We start from the raw sequence: 6,642 nt of genomic DNA, 5'->3' as shown, positions 1-6,642 counted from the left end.
AAGGCTAATATCTTTGATAATGTAACCCTTAGTACCTTTAGGTTTAGGTTTGTTTCACAGGGTGTGCTCACTGTTTTGTGAGTGACTAGGAAACCAAGTACAAGGACCCCATAACCTATGGAATAGAAATAATTATCTTTCTGGTACCAAATGAGGGATCAGGACCTAGCAGAGGCTTTAGATGTCCATTATCCATAAATATCCACCCAACCTTTTGAAGTCAGAGTTATCCTACACCTTAGTGAAGGTAAATATTTCAGCCATTTCAACCTACCTGCCTTGTAGCCTTCCCCCAATAGGTTCCTTATTACCAGTAAAATGGTTTCTGAAGGCGGGGGGGGGGGGGCTGCACTTTAAGCCCCCCCCCCCAAAGATAGGGATTACTTCACAATGGGGTCTCAACTGTGTTTTAGAGAAACTTAACTTGCCCACTTGAAACAGATATTTTCATACCTCTCAAATAGTTTCACCGCTACTAAAAGTGTAGTTTTCCATTTACTGAGGCCAAGAGGATTTCAAAATTGCAGGCTCTCTTACGCATGAAGCCATTCCTAATCTTCTATAAGGAGAGTGGTTTGCTCTGCATCAACCTTTCAGGTTATCTTTGAAGCTGGCTGTTCATCTCCTGAGGCTCTTCCTTACATTCTTGAACTAGTGGGGGGGGGAGTATTGTATGTGCATATGCAACAGACATTTTACCTAGGCAAAACAAAAGCAATGAGACTTAATAGCTGTTTATTTGCTTTGTAAAGAGGAAAAGTGTGCCTGCAAGCAGACCATTTCTAAGTGTCTAGCACACTGCATTTGTATGTTACTTTATTCATGATAAAACCAGGCCAGGTTATATTATTGCACATTCCACAAGCACCATAGCTGCTACAACCAGTTCATTCTTGAAGCGGTTATCTGTCCAGACATTCTCCAAACATTCTGATGTAGACATTGCATTTAGGAATGGGCCGGTATTTGTCATGGCCATTCTGCAGGGGCTTTTGCAACAGGCACCTACTATGGACCATCCATCCACTGGTCCATAACTCTTGGGAGTCTTCCTAAGACTTATTACTTCTGCAGTGAACCATATGATGAATGCAGTGATTGTAGATTTTTTTGAGTATGGTCACTATTGCAGTGCCATTTCCCACTCCCCTTCTCTTTCTCTGCCTCTTCATGAGGGCATCCCTAGGTTGCAGTGGGTATCTAAACCATCTCTTCTTCCCACCTTCCCTCTTGAGTGCTATGACAAGGTACCTTTCTTCCTTAGTTTGACAAAACTGGATAGGCAGCTTGGAGATCTGGTTGAACTGCGATCCTGTGTACTTACCCATTAGGCTGGCCAGTGCTCTTGTTTCCTATATCCAAGTATATCCATCCAGCAAATCAAAATATACCAGAGTCCAGACTTTTCATTATCTTCTTCAGTCTCAAAGGAAGCACCCAGATCTGTTCAGAACTGGTGGTCAAGGAGACCACATACACAAATGCTGTAGATATTTATTTTATTTATTTATTTATTGCATTTGTTTACCGGGATAAGTCCACTGGGCCTAAAAGAGCCCATTTTCAGTGGAGGCCCAGAGAGAAAAGCTCCAACGAGATACAGAAAAAATATAAACATTAATTAGTACAGAAGCAGAAATAGTATTACAGATAGTAAATATAATAACATATACAGAATATATACATAAAAGCAGAAATCTAGTTTGTTTGATTATAGCAATATATACAGAAAATATACATTAAAGCAGAATTCAATCAGAGTGGTATAAACAGAGATCAGTGTTATTGTACCAGTATCAACAAGTGAAGATAAAAATAAATATGGAGAAAATATCATTTTCCAGATGTCTAGGACAAGGGATTCTTTAATTGATCTGTTAATGAGTATGCTGATGGGATAAGCTATAGAGTTTGCTGCTAGCTGCAGGAAGTGTGGGGGTAGATTGTCAGGGGCCAGAGTACAGGGTTTTAGCTTAAGTAAAAGTTTTTTTATTGTGCTGGTGGGTATGGGGGAGAATTTTAGGTTAGGGTTAAGGGTAGACTTGTTTTCTGGGATGATTTGGTCATCAGCTGTCTTGGTGGTGGTGTTGTTAACTGTAGGAAAGGTGGTGGTTAGGTTAGCTATGGTGTCAATGAAGTAGGAATTGAAGAGGGTAGCAAGTTCAGTGAGAGTTTTTTGTGGGTCAGGGGATGGATTGCTTTGAGTGCCTGGGTGTAATAGTTGGCTGATGGAAGACCTGGCTGACAGATTCAACAAAAACTTCAGCCCTCTGTCCCCCCATCAGTAAATCAGGACATTCCCCGTACCTGCCCCCCTCCCCTTATCTATAGGGAACAGGTCATCACTGCCCTCTCAAAGGTAAAAAATACAGCCTCCATGCTACCCTATAACATTCCAGACTGCATCCTACATTAACTCAGGGCATGAACTTGCAGCACCATTAGGCAACCTATTCAACCAAAACCTGAGTACTGGGTTTGTACCAGCTGAGTGGAGGACAGCCACTGTCATCCCTTTACACAAAGATGGAGCGTCCACTGATCTGGGAAATTATAGACCCATCAACCTAATTAGCGTGATCTGCAAGGCCATGGAACGGATTATCATTGACCTCATTAACAGGGACATTGGCAACCTCCAAACACTCAAACCCACACAGTTTGGCTTAGTCAAGGGGAGGTCATGTCTGTTAAATCTGGTTGACTTCTTTGAGACAGTCACCAAAGCCATGGACGAGGGGAAGACGGTGCACACCACCTACCTTGACCTGGCCAAAGCCTTTGACACTATTCCCCACTCAGATGTAATAGATGAACTCTCTCAACTAGGCATCAAATCCATATGTTACCAGATAGGTAGCAAACTGCCTCACTGATAGAACCCACCTAATCAAAATAGGGGAAGCAACCTCAAGCAGTAGATCTGTAACGAGCAGCGTACCCCAGGGATCGGTCTTGGGGCCTCTGTTGTTTGGGATATACTTCTTTGAGGTGCAGGCCAAAGCCAGTAGACTATGTCTGACCAAGTTTGCAGATGACTGCAAGCTGGGTATGGTCATCAGTTCCTCAAGTGATGTGGATGTCCTCCAAGAGGGTCTCTCCCAAACAAATGACTGGTGCCAGAAACATGGCCTCAAGCTGAATGCCAAAAAAATGCATCATCATCCACTTTGGAGAGAGTGATGTCCCCACATATTATCACATTAATAACGTCCAAAGCACACAATCAGTTGTGAGGGATTTGGGCACCCAGGTTGATAGCAACCTATATTCTGACCACCATGTTGTTTCTGTTGTATGGAAAGCTTTCTACATGGCCCACCTTATAAGTAAGGGTATCTCATCCAAGGACAAGGAGATCATAACATCCCAATATTCATCCCTTATAAGGCCAGTTATTGAGTACAATGCCCCCTTTGGCATGTACCTCACAAAGCACATGCAGCAGCTGGAGACCACAGAGGTTCCTCACCAGAAGAATCCAGACCCTCAAACAAATACCCTACACAGATAGGCTAAAAGCCCTGTCCCTCTCCTCAGTTTAATACAGACTCCTCAGAGGTGACCTCTGTCTGGCATACAAAGCAATCTCAGACCCTTCCTCGATGGGACTGCTGCATATCCGCAAGTCAAGCTCCACTCGAGTAACCCACATGCAAGACATCAACCTGGTCTGTGACATCAGTAGGACTTGTTGATTCGACAGATTTGTGTCCAGGAGACTCCCCCATCTGTGGAACAGACTCCCTCTCCACATCAAACATGAGTACCTCATTATCCCTTTTTAAGCGCAACCTGGATAACTGGATGGGGAACAAAAAAAATACACCCCTGGGGTTCCACCTGTGTCCTTGATGGACATGTGCTTTGGGTGCTGACGTGTCTAAACATGTGCTAAACTTTTGGCTAGTCTTATAAGAGCCTCAGGACCAATAGCCTAGTAACTTCCTATGATCTTGAGAGTCGAACACATGCTACCTTTACTATCACCAGGCACTGTTATGATGGCAAGCCATCTTTTTAATTATCATCTGCTCACATTTCTTTTTCTGTGTTTAATTCACCAAACATTTACATATTTTTCAGCCACAGTCACCAGCTTATTACATTCACCAACTCTCATGGATGCTCACTTTGAATTTACATCGAATTTGATTATTAGTCACCAAAAATATAACTGATTCATTTCACGACACTGAGTGAAAATGGAAGGCATGCAGCCTCATTAGACATTGAGGTTACAGCATCGAGCAGTTGTCATTCTTTCAAGTGAGAACATACTGATGATTATTTAAAGGCATTATTTCAGTCTTCTGGAGTTGTAGCCCCAGAGATGGTATGAAGTCTCTGTCTAAAGATGGGGTACTCTGGAAATTAGTCCTTTCACCTCTTTGAAGTTGTCATCCTCTTTACTTGCTAGTTCTTCAGGTAAGAAGTGTGGGGGAAGATGTTTTGTTATCCTCCTTGGGGTTTGGGGGCTCCTGTACAGCTTTCCTCTCTCATACTCATTCCACAGCTCATAGATTTCAGGATTATAGATTAATTTTTGTGATTGGTGTCCCTTGGTTGCTGACTGAGGATCAGATTTAGACTTTCCGTCTTTGTCATGCTACTGTGACATCATCTTTGCTCTGCTGAAAGATATTGATGATACTTGTGTGATGCCTGTCATCACCTCAATGCCTGGCCCAGGACCATTTCTGGAGGTGGGGGACTTAAGGCTACAAATAAACCTTCTAGTCAACTTGTCATGTGAAAATCGTTCTCATTTAGAATGGAGCAGTATTGTTAACCATTCCAGCTGATCAGTTTCAGGAGGATGTCATGGTTTAGGGAGCTGTATTCCTGGATCTTTGTTTTCCTTGAATGTTCTTGTGCAATGTTTGGCCATTGTTCCTGGTCCAGGACAAGATTGAGATCCAACTATGGTTAGCCAAACATGTTCATTTGCACCATTGCTGCTCTTACTTCCCCCTTGAAGAATCCTTCTGCTTTGAGCATCTTGGACTTCTTGTTTCCCTGTCTGCTGTTAGTCAATGAGTCTGGCAGCACTGGAGTCATCCTTGAGCTAAACTCAGTCCCTAGTGTCTTAATTTGTGCTAAGGATTGCTTGAGCTTCACAACTTCAGATGTAGGGATAGCCTTCAGAGGTTGGGTTCCATACCTTATCCATTTTTTTTCTAAGAACAAGTGCATATTGTTAGCTCCTTAACCAGACTTTTCTTCTTCCTCTTCATTTTTAGGGATAGAAATGAAAGAGAGTCTGGGACCTTCACGTTGTAAAGAGGTGCAGCTTTCTCAGGGCTTTCATTCAGGCAGTTGTGTTGGTTTATTAGATGACTCAACAATTTTTCTCTCTGTCTTTCTCCATGTAAGTAAGGCCTGTATTTGCCAGTTTCACTCCTTATTGGGGTAGCATTTGTGTTCTCTGCTGTATTGAGAGATGCCATCTGTTTGCTTTTTGCTGCAGTCAAAATCTAATCCTGTCTAGGAGTAGTTGCAGCTATTGCTTGCTTTGTCTTTCTTTTGGCAGACTTGATTGCTATAACATTTGACATTGTGGTCCCCTTTCTCCAACAGCCATTGTCCCACAATTGAGTCTGGGAGTTCAGTGTTTTCTTGCCTAAACTACTTTCAGGAGACTGCCTTCTGAGATTTGTTTCTGGTATTGGTCTGTGGCTCCTTCCACCCTTGTGCTGTACTGTTCCTCTCAACCATAGTACCTGTCAAGAAGCATCTTTGATGTTGGATATAATAGGTACATTCCTAACAGTTGATCCATGAGAGGACCCTCTTAATGGGCCAGGAGTAGCTTTTGCTGTCCTGCAGTGAGTGGGTAGTCCTTCCTGCCAACATCATGTTCACATTCCATGTAAATTAGGCATGTATGTGCTAGCATGTCATTTATTAGCAATGGTGGTTCTTAAATCTTCATTTTTTTCTTGATTTAAAGTAATATGCTCTCCCTCTGGTGCTTTGAGGTGAAGTGGCAGGTCAGAGAGATGAGAACACTTATAAACGTGAAGCAAGGCATCACAAAGTTCATTATCATGGGTGCTCATCCATCTTCAGATATGTAAAATTCTAAAAAAAAAAAAAAAAAGGCAAAGGTTGACTGGTGGAGAGATGAACCTAACTTTAGGTCTCATTGGGGGACCCTGTTTTAGACCAATGAATATGTTAAGAAGATGTATTATTTATGTGTATGTATATTTCTTGGGTTCATATTCACCTCTTACCCAGGAACATGGGCAAAATGTGTGGCCAGATGTATGCACCCTGAACTTTGGAGCATAACATTTTTTTGCTTTTCAGAAGGCCCATGTAAAAACTGCATAGCAATAAGTATCCTGGTAGTTTTGATTATTGCAGAAGGTCTTCCAAAAAGTCAGAGGATCTGTTGAGTACTCTGCTGTTATTTGTATGCTTTAGAAAATGTGCATTACCTGAATCCTTTAATCCTTTCTTTCTGAATAAATAGTACCAGGGGTTAAGGTGTCCTAGATCTGGGGGCATTTTTTTTAACCAGGTAAATTGGACCATTGTCTGGCTGTGACTTGCTTAGGGTCATACAGCAGACAGACAGACACTCAGAAAATTAATCCAGGACTCAGGATGAGGCTTATTACCTGCTCATAGCCT

The 6,642-nt window shown here is 42.3% G+C and overlaps 1 protein-coding gene across 2 annotated transcripts in view; it reads left to right on the top strand.

Moving 5' to 3' along the window:
• Positions 1-6,642, top strand: part of INTS7 (integrator complex subunit 7) — a 1,158,789-nt gene that overhangs the window by 593,442 nt on the left and 558,705 nt on the right. The gene's annotated exons all lie outside the window — the stretch shown is intronic.

Source organism: Protopterus annectens, chromosome 6.part0 (genome assembly GCF_019279795.1).
Source record: "Protopterus annectens isolate FY-2018-M chromosome 6.part0, PAN1.0, whole genome shotgun sequence".
Lineage (NCBI taxonomy): Eukaryota > Metazoa > Chordata > Ceratodontiformes > Protopteridae > Protopterus > Protopterus annectens.
Note: the sequence above shows the minus strand (reverse complement) of the source record. Positions and strands in the feature narration are given on the sequence as shown.